The 15583-nt window shown below is 37.8% G+C and overlaps 1 long non-coding RNA gene across 8 annotated transcripts in view; it reads right to left on the bottom strand.

Annotated features, from left to right (window-relative positions):
- LOC122161013 overlaps positions 1-15583 on the bottom strand; it is a 489323-nt gene that overhangs the window by 162983 nt on the left and 310757 nt on the right. For all 8 annotated transcript variants that reach the window (XR_006169028.1, XR_006169026.1, XR_006169025.1 and 5 more), the window contains one exon: positions 1730-1770. This is a non-coding gene — a long non-coding RNA (uncharacterized LOC122161013). The remainder of the gene's footprint in view (positions 1-1729; positions 1771-15583) is intronic.

Genomic DNA, 15583 nt, shown 5'->3' with positions numbered 1-15583 from the left:
GATCTCTCCTATGGGAAAGAGGAACAATCTCTCATCCTGAACCTTATCCACCAGAACTGAATTTAGTCCTGAACTAACTGAAAAACAGATCACCATAAAAGAAAAATGATATCAAGCAAAGCATGTCAGAAGGCAGAGAATCCACGTACATGGATGCAAAATCCTGAATCAGAGCTGGCCCACTTCACAGCTTGTGCACAATACTATAATAAAATACTGAGCACAGTACTTCAGACAAGCAGCTGCTAATGTCTTGAATGTATGCTTAAAACTCCTAGTTTTTCAGGGCAGAAGTAAAAGAAAACAGCTTAAAATAGTTTACTTTGCTTCTTGCTACAACTCCTTACAGTAGTTCCTCACCCACAGTGAACATCCATATAACAAGGAGGTATTTCCTTTTTCCAGATGTATTCCCATACACAGTAATTGTTTGGTCCTTACATGCATCTGGAACATACACCTATGGAATGCAGCTGGGAGATTCATATGCAGAAAAGCCTGGGCTAGAGCTGAAAAAAATAAACCCACTTCAAAGGAGAAACTTCAGTGGAGTCAAAAATTGGTTGGACAAGAAGAACGACGAGAGGAAGGCAAAAGATAACGGAAGCTGCAGTTTGCTATGTGACATTCATGAGAGGATTAACATACATAATTATAAGCAGCTAGTAATAGTGTCCTCCCAGGTGGACTGTGTCTGACTGATGTTAGTGAAAGTTCCTTTTAGCATAGGGTCCAGCATTAATTTCTGACAGTTCATTCTGACAGTAAGGTATTTTTAACCTATTAATATACTTCTGGCAAGAATAAGTGAGAGTTAGAGGAAAATCTCAAGCCATACTAGTGTGAATCAAAAGATTGTTGATAAACTGCTAATATGAACAGCTACTTACTTCTTCTGTACTCTTCTGCATTCCTCTGTAATACGTAGTTAAAATCACTTCATAAAATATCATATAAAAAAATGCAAGCTACATCTTCTCAAGCAACTTATCTTATTAATCCCAAATTAGATGAATATTCTCTTTCAAACAAGAACTAATCCATTCCCTTGTTTATACTGAAAATAGAAGAGAATACTTTTTCCATTTGTCCACAGCAGGAGACAACTGACTGGAGAAGATAGGAAAGTAGGCAACCACAGAAGAGAATTCACAGCCAAGAACCAAGGAAACAGGTTGAAATTTATCTGGCACACGAAGCTGTTACTTATAGACCTCAATTCCTTGTGTATTGATAGAAAGATTTGCGATAGAGAAATAAGTTGTTTTTCCATGTAACCTAATACAGTTTTCTGCTTTGGAACTAGTCATCAGAATTAGAATAACTTACAGTGTTTGAGAAAACACTGCACAGCTGTATCTGCCATTTTAAAAGCACAGAAATACTCAAGCTGAAAAAGAGACTTAAGATCATCAAGCCCAACCACCATATTATACTACTGAGTGCATCATTAAACCATATCTTAAAGAGCCTCAACTCACATGGTTCTTCATCACCTCCAGGGATACTTTCTCCACCATTACCTTCAACTGCCCAGTTCACTGTCTAACCATCTTTTCTGAGAAGAAATTACTCCCAATATACAATCTCTATCCTCCCTGGTCAAACTTGAGGCCATTTTATTAGAGCATTCCTAAATTTTGTTTTCTTGATCGCCATTTATTGATTTCACATCAATAAATTCATATTTATTCCAGTTTTTTCACAAGTAATCAGTCACGTGACTTACCAATGCTGTACTTCACATCTCAATTGTCTTCTATGAGAACACTGAAACAAAACAGAAGAAACAAAACAGACTTAACAAAAAAGACTTCGTAATAAAGCTTTTTCTTTTTCAATCACATATACAGTCAAAAACTTTCTAGTACAATCCTCCTGGCAGGGGGAAGGGACAACAAGGCCAAATTAATAATGAAAAACGAATGTCTAATCACCATAAAAAAAATCCATTTCTTGTTCGATAATAGGCACATTCCTTCCATTTATAGTTCTCATATTATACAAATACATATACTCCAAGCCAATGAGGTATAGAAAGATAAGCTTCAGACACATTATGGACAATCAGCATAAACTAGAGCTCAGAACCCCTGTGCTGCTCTGAGCCCATGCAAACCATGAAAATTAAGGTTTATGATGTTCAGCCATTGTCTCAAGGAAAGCACATGCAGCTTTGATGAGATGATGTACATGAGGTACCACGAGTTTCTGCAGCAGAAGGTATGATCTACCAAGGAAAACAACTATCCTCCATAAAACATCTTCTGAAAATGTAATTATCAGATCCAAAGTATACATTTTACAGAGCCCAAACATACCCACACTGCACATGCTGAAATAAGAAAGCCAACTGATTCTTACACATAAGTACAGGAGTCTGTTTACCACTGTTACATCAACATCAGATGAAGTTAATTAAAATGCTAAAATATTTATTAAAAAAATATCAAGGAACTACTAAAGACAGAACAGCATTTCTTGAAAGTTCTGAAGCTCTGTAAGAGCAATTCTTCTCAGAGGTGCATAAATGAATGCTTGAGAGATGATGGCCAGCAAGTTGCAACAAGGGATATCAAAATCAAATATCCTTAATAAAAAAAGAAACACACAGATAACAAAATGCTAATACACATCCCAGAGAAATTGTGCAAGTTCCTAACTCTGTAGATATTCAAAACAATAGCACCAGTCCCGAGTTACCTGATTTAATCTCAACCTGCTTTGAGCAGAGAACTAGCACTCAAGAGCACCTCACATCTCGCTGACCTGCCTCACAGCTCATAGTTTCTACTTCTAATGATCTAAAGAGAGCAAAACCCCCCTTCCCCTAAGGGGACTAGGAATTTTAAGGTGGAAGAACCTTGACCTTTCATATGGTGAACTAGAATTAATTCTGGTTCAAAGCATATCAGTAAATAAGTAAAATAACCAACGTCCTGCTTACAAAGAAGCAAAATCACTTCTGACAGGTTCTAAGCAATAGCAAGCAAAGTACTCACAGGTAGGCCAATAGTCATATACAGAAAGAGCACTAGCACTCGCTCAACTGGCGAAGGCTCTCTAGATAGCTCCTTCACAGGAAACAGCCGGTGCAAAAGATACTCACCCTTCAGTGGCTGGCCCTTATATGTGCCCAGGGTGCCGCAACCCTGGGTCCATCCCTTCTGGCCACATGGGGAACACAGGTGCAAACAATTTGTCTGTGCTCCCTGGGCCAGCCACACCCCTTCACCAGGTGCTCAATCACCAAGCTGTGATCTAACAGTTACCTACAACTGATTGATTTTTTTTTTTTTTTACAAAGAAAGACGTTTCCAGTAAGAAATGCCCTTAACATAACTGCATCTTTCATCTGAGAAAGACTGCGAAGCAAGGGTGTCTCAAACTGAGCTACTTACTCACAAAGGTGGCTTCTTAAAAATCCTGTAAAGAGGAGATGTGGCCCAGAATAAAGATGAAACTAAAGTTCTCTATTATGCTTATTAGATTGGTTTCTAAATGAAAGCACAGAGAAGATGGGGAGAAGGTCAGAGTGAAGGAGTGGGTGGGAATGTTAAGGCCAAAGCAGTGGTTTCGGACTTATTAAAACAATGGCCAATTCCTGAACAGTCGTGGCTAACTGTCGTATAGGTGGTTTACAGGAAATTGATAATTAATGCAAGAAAGGGAAAGATTAACTAAAAATTTACCAGAGAATCTGAGGACAACCTTCTTGAAACACTTGCTGTTAGGCAAGAAGGAAACAAAGTAACGAAAGAGTTTTTGAAAAATATGTGACACTGAGGTACAAGCTGTTCTCAGAAAGGGACTTGCCTGTGGTCTCAAAGGTGAAAATAAGAACCAGTTAAGATTTCACCTCCAAAATCACAGAACTAGATCCTGATAATAGGAGTTCAGTCAAAATAATAACTCTGTAAGGACCATATGGGGTCCTCTCTTGTATGGGTTTTATACTTCTTTCTACAAGCAGCTCCAGAGACTTTTAAACACAGAAATCAAGCTAAAATGGTAACTTAATGATGAACTTAATAGCAGACTGAAATTCACAAAAAAGTTTTGAATACCAGATTACACTGACTAAAACACTAGGGTGCATGGCAGTAAAGATAAAATAGGAATGAATCAGAAATTACTTAAGGTTAATGAAGTATCTCCCTCTTCATTTCATTGTTACCTAACTTCCCTTGCAGAGTTTCAGAAACCAGTATTTCAAACTGTCCATATTTACAAGTAATCCCTCCAGAGTATTCTCAGTTTAAATAAATATCATTTATTTATTTACTGTTTGGGTTGTTCCTTCGGTGATGTGCCTGCCAATCTACTCCAGATGAACCATGTCAGTCTCAGTCTTCATTACCTCTCCTTCCCTCATCTCTCCTGAGTCTTATATAAATCTTTCTGGCTGAACTGTAGGCAGTCCATGTCATGGGGAACATCTTTCCCTTACATCTTAGAATCCTATAATTTATACCACAAAATTAAAACCAACATAAATTAGTAATTCAATCCCCATATTCCAATTTAATGAACTAGAGGCTTCATTGCATTATTGTTTTGTGCCACTGGACCAATCATTCCGTTTACAGATGGAATGTACTTCTTTTTTAATAAATAAATGAATAAAAAAATAAAGGTATCCTCAGTGCAATTATGTTGATGTCCCTCAGGAACCAGAATGCAATTATTTAAAATATTATTTCCTTAGATCACTCTCAAGAAAATAAGAAAAGAAATATGAAATTTGTGTCCTTTTAGCTTAAGCTCATTTTAAGAGCAGCAACAGTGATGCAGTTGGTCCCCAGTGGCAACTGAGAAGCACTTAGCCAGAAAATTGTTATTGGATTACAGTTCTGGCTTCATAATATGTGGCTAAAGATCATTTTAGACATCTATTGAGTGGCCCATTGTCAAAACTGGTATGACAAACAAGTGACAAAGTTATTCTATTTGGTCATTTTTGAGGGTTTTTTAGATCACAGAGGTAACTTGGGGCTGTATCAGCCTATGCAGTTTTGATTCAATTATAAAAATAACTCACAATAGGAATAATTCTAGCATAAATAATTGGACCCCTCAGGAGAAAAAAAAAATCTCTACAAACATGTGCATGTACTTTCAAGTGTTCCTGATATATAAGGAATTGTTAAGTGATATGGTGATCAGAAGTCAATTCCCATATTGAAGCCTACCTTTCAAACTAACTGGTCTTCTTCATTAAAATAAACAAGATGAAAAGGGCACCAACCGACACTGCGTGATTTTTAACAATGTGCAAACTGAGACCACTCAGATACCACTAAAGTTCTTACAGTCCTTTTAATTTTACTTTGCAGTCTTTTTCAAACAGACTATTTCCTGGATAAGAATCCTGCCTTCTATATTTTACTCTGCTGGTAAAAATGAACAACTAATGTGAATGTATTTTGATGTACACGTGCAAACTTAAACAAGTGCAAAGAAGAAAGCAAAAATGAGGAACTTAATAAAAAACCTAACATGAGATTTCTTTTCTTTTCATAAGCTCTTTATCATTTTCATTCACTGTCCATTACATGCTACATCTTTGCTCACATAATTACAAAATTAATATATTCACCACCTATTTCATCCCTTTTTAATTTTGCTGAATATAAATACAGACATACTTGGAGAAAAAAACTAAAAAACTTGGAAAGTGAAGAAACGGAACCAACCACTACGTATCACTGAGTGCTGCTAAATGCTTCTAATCCACACAGCGGCCCTCTGGGTAGAATTGCCACAGCAAAAACAGCTTTTGCTGGGGGTAACCTGATCTTTTCACAGAAGTGGCAACAGTGTGGGTAGATGGAGACCTTGGCCTTGTCTGTCTGTAGGCACTCATGCAGCTTGTAGCAGCAAAACAAAGCAGAAACATCGATCTCACAACACTACTGGCTCTCAAATCTATTTTCTGAAAATGAAAACAATTTGGAGAGGGAGGAGATAAAGTTGGCAGCTACAGTCCCAGACGTTTTATGTTGTTGCTTTTGTTGCTGTTGCTTTGCTTCTTTCTTGGTTTTTTTTTGTTTGTTTGTTTTTGTTTTTGTTTTTGTTTTTGTTTTGTTTTCAATTTTTACTACAGATCAGAGCCACATTAGCTGAGAGAAGTGCATGAGTACGGTCATAATTCTATTGAAGATCATTGGATCGGCTGAAGATTTTTCCCTCGGACCTCTGCCACAAAGAAGAAATGAAAGTAGCAACAAATTTACAGTAAACAATGAAGATTCTAGTTTGAACTGAGAATTTGACAACATTTTAAGAGATCTACCCCTGGCCAGCAAACTGGCAGTTTTATTTCCTCCACAAAGATGTCCAAAAAGTAATTCTGCTCATCCTTGCAAGAAAAGAAAATATCAGATGAATTCCATTTAGTGGGGTCACGGAGACCAGATCAGTATTGCTCCTAACATATGGATCCTCACATTTAGGGTCAGAATTTAAAAGTCTGACTCTCAACACAAATTACTTAGTTCCTTGAATGATACCACTAGGTCATGGAGGACAGTGATGTTACACCAAAGGAAGAGAATCACTGATGGCTGTTTGCAACACAAGCATACTTTCAAATTTAATGCTTCCATACAAAAGGACACTATTTCTCTATACAAATAAAAAAAGATGCAAAATGTCATTTGATATGGCAGTTAGAGAGGAAAACTACTTTGTTTTCAAAAATCCTTCTCATTAAGAGTCAGTATCAAGCTTATTTCGCTGCACAAAAGCATAATCCTAAACTATACTGAAGTCTGTCCCTCAAAATAATGCATTGACTTGCTTATCTCTAGAGATTTGTTTAATTATCCAAGAGTACAAGAAAGTGGAACAGTCCAGTTTGAACACCCTCATGATGTCTCAGCAGGTTTCTGCTCCCGGCACATGCTATTCCAACAGCTAGAGATCACTGGAGTTAAAGTGCATGCACCCAGCTGAATAGGATGCAATTCCTATTCTTATGATGAATATCAGGGTCAGAGGTGAGTGCCAGATAACACATGGCAGATGTGGAGGGAGTAGAAGGAATTCTATTTACTTTGGGTGACCACCTACATTTCAAGTGTGGGGGGGGTTGCAGTGAGAGGTGTCTAAAACTGCATGGTAAAGACTATTTAGGGGACTGCATTGTACAATATTTTGCAGGAAAAAGCTACCTTCTTGTGTGTTAGTGCGAAATACTGTTGAAATATAAAATACAGTTCAGCCCAAATTAACCACTCATGCAATGCATCTCTTTTAGAAACAAACAAGAGAAATCTTATTAAAAGATATTCTTCAATCACTTCGGCTGGTATTGAGAAACTGTATTTCTTATTGTGCTGTCAGTATTTCCAGCGTCCATTTCAGGATGCTGGGGGACTAGCAGCAAAGTAACATTACCAAGAAATGGAGAAAAGGTGATCTAAACCTGAGAGAAGTTCTAGATAGACCCTGTGAAGACTGCAAAAATACAGCACATGACAGCATATTTACAGTTTTGCTGTACATGTCAAAAAAGTGCTGCAAGTTATCACTGGCTGCCAAGGCTAGATTCTCAGTCCTGTAGCCCAAATCATGCAAAAGGCACCTGAAGCTGCTCCTAACAGTGGATGATTCTTCCACATCAGATGTATTACAGGGCAGGAGATTTCTTCAAGCAGGAAAAATTATTAGCAGCCATTTGTTACTCAGTTTTTCACAATCCATGATTAAAAACCTTTTTTCTCCTCAACACCATTCGCTTTTAACTCCTAAGCAGCAAGGTACCACTTCTGTGGTACATTCAGCTACTATGAGAGAAACGGGAGAGGATGGAACACATCAGGTATATCAATGAGCTCTGCTGTACAAAGAACAAATTCACACACTGTATTTCTCCTGCTCCTTCTTCTATTCCTAAAGAAATCAAAAAAGTCATTGAGGATTTTGATGCTTTCTATATGGAAAATTTGGAAAGTTGAAACGGACCACTTAGGAGAAATTCAGTTCATAGAAAGGACTGAAAAGAAAAATGGGAGGCAGGTGAAGGAAAAATAGTTACTTATAAAAGTAACACACAAACAGCAAAAACAAACTAATCTGGGACAACGGTCTTTACTTAAAGATCCTACTTCCCAAACTATTTGAAATCAAATACCATTGTGAAGACAGTGCTCCAGCAAACAGATGGAATGGAGGGTCAAGAGTGGTTTGATAGTTTTCCCTGAAAACATTTCCATAATTTTTTTGAAACAGGTCTACTCAGTGCTCAAGAGAGACTTAATGGCAGTATCATTACAATTTCAAAATTAATCTTATAGAAAAATCTAGTGGAAGATAATATAAGTCCTAGAAAATAGTTGTGGAGGAAGTTAAATCCAAGTAGAAAACAGAAGGAAACAAATCAATAAATAGATCACCATGTAGATGCCCACTCGTTAGCCTGCTGTCTTCTTAAATTAGTTGTTTTGTTAATGCCTTTAGAAGCTTTGGCATGTATGTTGAGGATTCAAACAAGTTTTTCTAAGTGAAGTACAGAGAGGGAGTGAGTGTGGCAAATGATTTCTGATCTATTCTGAACTCTTTGAAGATACTATTGTGCTACCTTTTTAACGATACACGCTGCCTCATTGTAGGATGGATTGAAGTAGAGGACAGTTCAAGGAGAAAATCCAATAGCTTTAAGTTCTGAGCTTTCTACGCAATGTACAACTCAGGTAACATTAATGATAATTAAAAAAATAATAATTATAGTTCTATAAGGCGGAAGTGTATTTGCTGCATAAAGCAGCCATTCTTTTTTGAAAACACAACAATCTGCAGAAAGAACTCTGATACTGCTAGAGTATAGCTGAAAACAAATGAGCAAGAAAACATTCATTTCTCAGAAAGTGAATGTATTCCCCTCCCAGTTAGCTTTTGGTCTGCTGCCACACTGCCATTTTGGCAAGTAAAGGAATGCTTTGGGCACCATACAAAGGCATCTGTGGCAGCCTCAGGGTTAAAGCAGACATTTCTCATCTTTGACAGATGGTTAATGCATGGTCATTATTACTAAATTCAATTGCTCAATAATTTAGATATGACAAACATGTGTAGGAATATATGCCAGGGCACCCTTCTAGGATTCCCCAGATGCAATATCCCCCTCCCTGATTTTGTCATATACCTTCTTGTTGAGTTTGACAGATTGAACCAAATGTGAGCTTTTGAAGCACTTTAATTCCCTGGTGCCACTCTTGTTACATTAGAGAGTGGTTGTAGATAGTTAGATATTTACTGCGTCCACACCCAGAGAAGGTTCAATTGGCTTCACTAGAACAATTGTTTTGTCAATAAGTTCAATGCAAATCATTTTTTTCTTCTTTTTTTTCTCCTTCTCCTTGAAGGCCTAATTTCAGTGCTGGTATCCCTGCATGTACCTCCACTTAAGCGATCACAGGAAACTAATTTGCCTTTTGTGAATAGCACTGACTTTGGCTAGGCTCTATTGACAGGTTGCCCAGAGCAGGTTTAAAGCAGGCCATGCCCACACCTGCCTACCACAGAAAAATAAAGTCACAAAGTGAAGCCACTCAAACTGTCCTTCCTTCTCCATTACCACCTCTAATCCCAAATCCAATCCATTTTCTCATGTGAGACAGCCATGAAGATCAGCATTTTGACTTAAAAATCATTTTAAAACACCCCTTTCCCTCCTTTCTCTGAACTTCTCCCCTTCTCTGTTTTCGCTGTTACCTCCAATCTGGTTAGCACAAGGAAGTATCTGAAAACACCTCCACATCTCACTCATTGAAGTTGAAAGTCTTTCACTAGCTTCAAAGACGTTTGGATTAGGCCTAATGCCAGCATCCTAACATGCTAGCACAGACTACCAAGCCTCAACTCTGGCTGAAATCCATGCTGAGTACACGCTATTGCTAAAGCAGCAGAGGAAACTTACAAAGCTTCAGATCTCTGAAAGTTTGAGCTGTTCTTGCCTTACTACTCTGCAGAACATTCTGTGAAGTTTCACGAATTCTTCTGTTGATGTGGGCTAATTTACAGGTTTCTCATTTGAACCACAGAATCCACGTATCACAAATTGGCTTTGCTTTTGAAATCATAAGTGCATACATCTCTTTCCTCTTCCTCCCTAGAAATTTCATTGCCTTTGTGCCTTAAAAAGCCCTGAGATGTCATACTTTCAGCTAGAAAATGAACCTTTTAAAGCAGAGATCTTGCCTTTACTTGTTAGTAATTCACTTGGTACACTATTGGCACTATATAATAAGAAAGAATAAACACAACAATAGTATGTGGGAAAAGACTCTGTGATGTTTTTCCACCACTGCCATTAATCCTACACAGCTTACAAGACAAAAAAAATTCCAGACAAATGTGTGAAAGCTGAGCCCTACCTGTAAGCTTGTGAAATAGTCACAGAGGAAACCTAAATCTACTGTGTGCTCAAGGCAAGTAAATCCATTAAAGCAGTTCAGACAAAATATTAACACCATCTATTTCAAATGCATTAGCTTCAGAATTAGCAGCATGTTGTCTGTCTGTCTTTCACACCACCCTGAACTACTACTGCCTTAAACTATGGACCCAACACACATGGCTGAGGAAGATGCCAAGATCTCTGCTCCTATAGGCAGAGACAAAGAAACAAGACGTCTTGTAGGCCTCTCTCAACATCTCATACAAATGATCCTTTGGTAAGCAACTGCTATGACATCTGGTGGCATGAAAGTCTCTCTCCTTTCCTTGCTCTCTAATTGTGTTTGGAAACTTATGGTTGTAAGAAGCTTATAGAACTAAACTAAAACTAATGGAAGAGTCTCATATCCTGAATGGTACATTACCATATGGGGCACCTCGCAGAGCTGAAGGGAAACAAAGCTGAAAGAAAAAATCGAACAAGCTTCTTTCACCTTTGGTGTCCACAGAAACCCATATTTCTAGGAAGTAATCAGGGTTCTGCAGTCATGAAAATACAGCAGAATATCTCAACCCATCTCATTTCCTTTGCAACAGATAAAGCATTCTTTTGCCTCTAATTAAAAAGATTAATAAAGTAAAAGAACACATCAGGTTTGCATCAATCATTGCCCATGTGGTTCTTATTATTGTAATTAAAAGTTATCTCCTTAAAATTGTTGGATGAAAGTGTCGTGATCTACAACTGAAAACACATTGAAGGGAGTTATCCAACTTATCTGACTGCTTTAAGACAGTCCAATTTAAGAATGCTATGGAGATAATGTATTCAGAAGAATCCTTAAAGGCAATCTGTCAGTAAAAGTGCACTTCTGTCCTGCAGATTCCTTATTCAAGAATGGCAATGTTGGTAAGGTTTTAGGGGAGTAGAAGGAGAAATGTTAACAGTAAGAATGAATACTTACATTTATTTATTTAAAAAGGCAATTTCAAACTCAGCTTTTGAAATACAGGTTTTCATCTTCAGAATTGTTTAGGAATCATTAAGAGCATTCAGCTCTCCTAGGAAAGTGAATTTAGATTTTTACATTGAATAGGAAAAATTTCAAATAAGCCTGAACAAACCTGATTTTTTTGCTGATGTGCAACCTCATAATTCACAAAATGTCATGTTCAATTCTGACATTCAAGCTTCCCTAATAAATAGAGTTTTGGAAAATATTGATCTAAACACAGTGTTTTTTCAAATGCAGGAATGTAGACTTACAAATCTATGAAATAAGGGTACAAAACCAACAATTTATAATACACACCCTTTCTTTTAAATATTGATGCATAACAGTTTTAACAGCAAACCAAGTACACCAAAGTTAGTAGCATGCGTAAAAATAGCCCTTTCTTCATTCTAGGCACCTTTCAAAGAGTTTCTTTCCTCCCCTCACTCTTCCTCTCCATTCTCTGTACTGAAAACAAGTCTTAACTTGCTTTTACTTACTTGCACAGAATTAGGAAATGCTGGCTTAACGGAGTACAGCTCAAGATAATTTAAGATACAAAGCCCCTCACTCTTTAGAAAAGATTTCTTGGACACTCGTTATAAAAGATAAATTTAATGCACAGAAAGTATGTCTTGTAACATAAAGGCAAGAATGTATTTGACACGAGAGGAAAACACCAGAGGATATTTAAAAAAAAAAAAAAAAAAAAAAAAAGGGACTTGTTTGGATTATGTTGTAGAGGAGAAAAGAATATTTCCTTGCCATCTTTATTTACATTTGAGTTCTCCTATCGGTTTCTATGTGCAGCTTCTGAAAACCAGTGGTCTCTTGCATATTCCTTCCTGGCACCAGCAGACAACTTGATCTATGGGCAGTGGATTCACATGACAAGAAACAAACATTTACTGTCCAAAGGCCACTTAGAAAACAACATGAAACTGTATAATTTGTCCTATAATCCTCAGCTACAACTTTTCTGTTTTTAATTTTTTTTCTCAGATGGAATTACTCAATTTGGGAGGGGGGGAGAGGCAGTCAAACAAAAGACTTCAACACAAACAAAATGCACTAGCCAGAAGGAAAACAAAATGAGAGAAGTGTGGAATTCTTAAACAAGACTATGGGAGGCACATAGCGTTTTACTTTAGCCCTCCTCCATCATTTCCTATAGAAAAATTATCCTGTATCTAAAAAAAAGTAGGGAAAGAGAAATAGTGATGCTGAATATGACAAAAAAAGCTTGTTTATGTATAATACATAGGAGAAATTGTTCAAGGACAGTTAAATGTGACCTGTTTAATAAACCAAGGTCTCTAATACTTATGGTGCTCTGCTGAGTAAGTGCTGATCATGCAAATTAAGGCTGCCTGGGGATATACACAGCTTTTCAGTTGCAGTTTGAGTTTTCCGAGTTCTCAAAAAAACTTTTAGTGTTCTGGATACATGTTACAGAGTAATCAGGGCTATTTCACTTTCTTCAGGTGTTGACATATTTTTGAAAATGCATTTGTCTGACATTTTTGAGCCTTACACATCCATATACAGGAAAGCAAAAATCTAATTATCACCACTAGCTGTGTAATTTAAAATAGAGATAACCAAGTGAATTTGGAAAGGTGTCTTAAAACTCATATTTCAGCTGTGACAAGAAAGATGAGTAAAAATCTAGCAGTCACTGTGACTTTGATTAACTCAAAAGTTTAGTAAGGTCTGGGATTAGTTAAAGGTAATGCAAATTATGCCCTCAGTTTATACTAGATTCAAGGTCTGACGTCTTCTGGACTTTACTGGCTTAGGCTTTTACCCAGTTTGCAATATGCTTACAAATCCCACTAACTATAATTTGGGCTCATTATTTCTGACCGAATGCAAGGAAATCCAAATTACACATCACCTCTGAAACCAGCATCAAACAACCAATCAAAACTTTACAAGTTAGGTGAAGATTAGGGTATGAAATGAAAGGGCTAAGAAAAATATACAAGAAGTTAGGAAAAGCAATGCTTGTCTAATAAGGGTACAATGCACTCACTGTCTGAATACAAAAGCACACAAGGGCAGGCAATCTGTTTTTATAATTTTACTAAAATTATATAGATTCTAACCTATAGGGAAATTATGCTTTAAAATAAGTTGCCCTAACCCCCATTCCACAAACATCTCTCTGAAAGATGAAATTGTGCTATTTCCTATGGGTATTTTTAGTAATGGCATCACTAATTAAACATATGATGGTCTGGAGCCCCAAAGAAAACATCTCTTTAGGTTCTGGATGTGTTCCATAGTATCTTGAAACAATCTTGAAAAACACATTCAGTCAGCAGTGCATTCCTCTGGGATCGGCAGGGACCCATTAGGATCTCCAGGGGAGACAGTGGTGGTGACAACACCAGCAATTTGGCATTACTCACTGGAGCTGAGGCATGACTGTATGAAGCTGCTGTTGTTCTCCCTGCTTTCTCTGAAGAGGCTTAAAATCTACTCAGCCTAACTCATTGCTGGAACCACAGCATCTCAAAGGAGCGTCCCAAGCAGCTGATAACAACAGCCCTCTCCCAAAGGACAATGCTTCCAATCTCTGCTTTTGTGGATTCTCCACCAAAAGAGGACAAATTAAAGACACAGTCCCCTGTTCTCCATTTTGAAGGTCTGCAGCATCAGGCAGGTCACAGCAGTGACTTGGGTTAAAAAGAGAAGCCACCTCACTCCAACCCAGCAGAAGTGCTCTCCTTCAGCGCCTGGAAGCCCCCTGCAATCCATCTCCCCAGGCGCAGAACTGGCAGGGGCACTCACATGCTGCAGCCATGGCATCAGCCCTTTAGGGCCCACGGACAGAGAGCCTCGGGCTGAGCAGCAGTATGCCTGCAGAGCAGAGACCTGTGCTCAACTCCTCCACACGTCAGCTGTGAACTCTGAGCACAGCGTCATTATGGTTCCTCCTTACTGACCCACTCTTCAACACCATTTCTTTCATTTACCACTCCTGACATTAATTAATTATTTGTGGCGCAAACAAAACTTTTCAGTACTTTCACTTTAAATGAGGGTGGGTTTTTTTGTTGTTTGTTTATCTTTAAAGTGAATCCAATCTGATCTAGATTTTCTTTTCCTTGGGTCAGTTTGGCTGCCATGCTACAAAATCTATTATCTGCGGAATTCTAGTTTATGTTGTGGGGTTAATGGGGTAAGAACTGCGGTCATTTCTGTTACACAGACTACGTCAGTAAGAAGTACTCTTGATCTTTTCGTGATTTCTCTTCTTTGCCCTCATTTTTACTAATGACAAGTTTAAAAATTTGTCACTTAATGAAGAAAAATGTACACTGCATACAATAGCTACACTCAGTAAACAATCAGATGAAGCCAGGTTGTGTCGCCCTTATCCATTTATTTGGAACACATTGTTGATCTTTATGTAATATTTTTAGAGACATGTCATCTTCATGCAGTCTCATGTCCAGAAACATTACCGTATAAATGATTAACAAGGGAATGAGGCGATGAGGTGTTCCCCCTCCCCAAGAAACGAAGACTATGAAATGTTAAAATAATGACTGTTAGAAGCTGTTTGATTACAAATCTGCTTTTTTGCTGTTGGTTTTGTGTGTTGGTTTTGTGTGTGCGCGCATGTGAGCGCATCTGGAAAAAAATTGATTCTCCATTTTTATCTTGTGTTTACCAAAATACAAGCTGGTGTATGCTAATGGAAAAGCACATGGCTGCCTGTCTGTGCACCTCACTTATTATGGTTTTCTTTCCCTTGAAGAAGAAAATCTATTTATCAAATAATTGTTGCAAAAACATTTCCAATGACTGCCTGTCAGGAAAACAGTCTCAGCTCTCAATGCTGAAAGGCAGTGAGTGCAGTGGAGTTCAGTACACTTAAAACCTTATTTATGGTATTAACAGCTGCGGCATGAGAACAGAAAGTTGATCTTGTTTAGTCAGTGTTTTTAAGCCACAAAATGGTTTTCCTATATATATATTAAAAACCTGCACTGCAGAGGCATTTATGGGGTACCACTTCTAAAACGTACAGTGAGGTTTTATAGCTATCTCAGATCCAGTGGGCTAAATCCTGAGCTAGTGAAATCAGCACAGTTCCAGTCACTCCAGTAGTACTACACCAATTGACATCACTCAAGGATCTAGTCCGGGAGCTGTAATGGGACTCCTGTTGCCTC

The sequence above is a fragment of the Centrocercus urophasianus genome, unplaced genomic scaffold (genome assembly GCF_019232065.1).
Source record: "Centrocercus urophasianus isolate 14NV4802_14NV808 unplaced genomic scaffold, USGS_Curo_1.0 seq_18, whole genome shotgun sequence".
Taxonomy (NCBI): Eukaryota; Metazoa; Chordata; class Aves; order Galliformes; family Phasianidae; genus Centrocercus; species Centrocercus urophasianus.
Note: the sequence above shows the minus strand (reverse complement) of the source record. Positions and strands in the feature narration are given on the sequence as shown.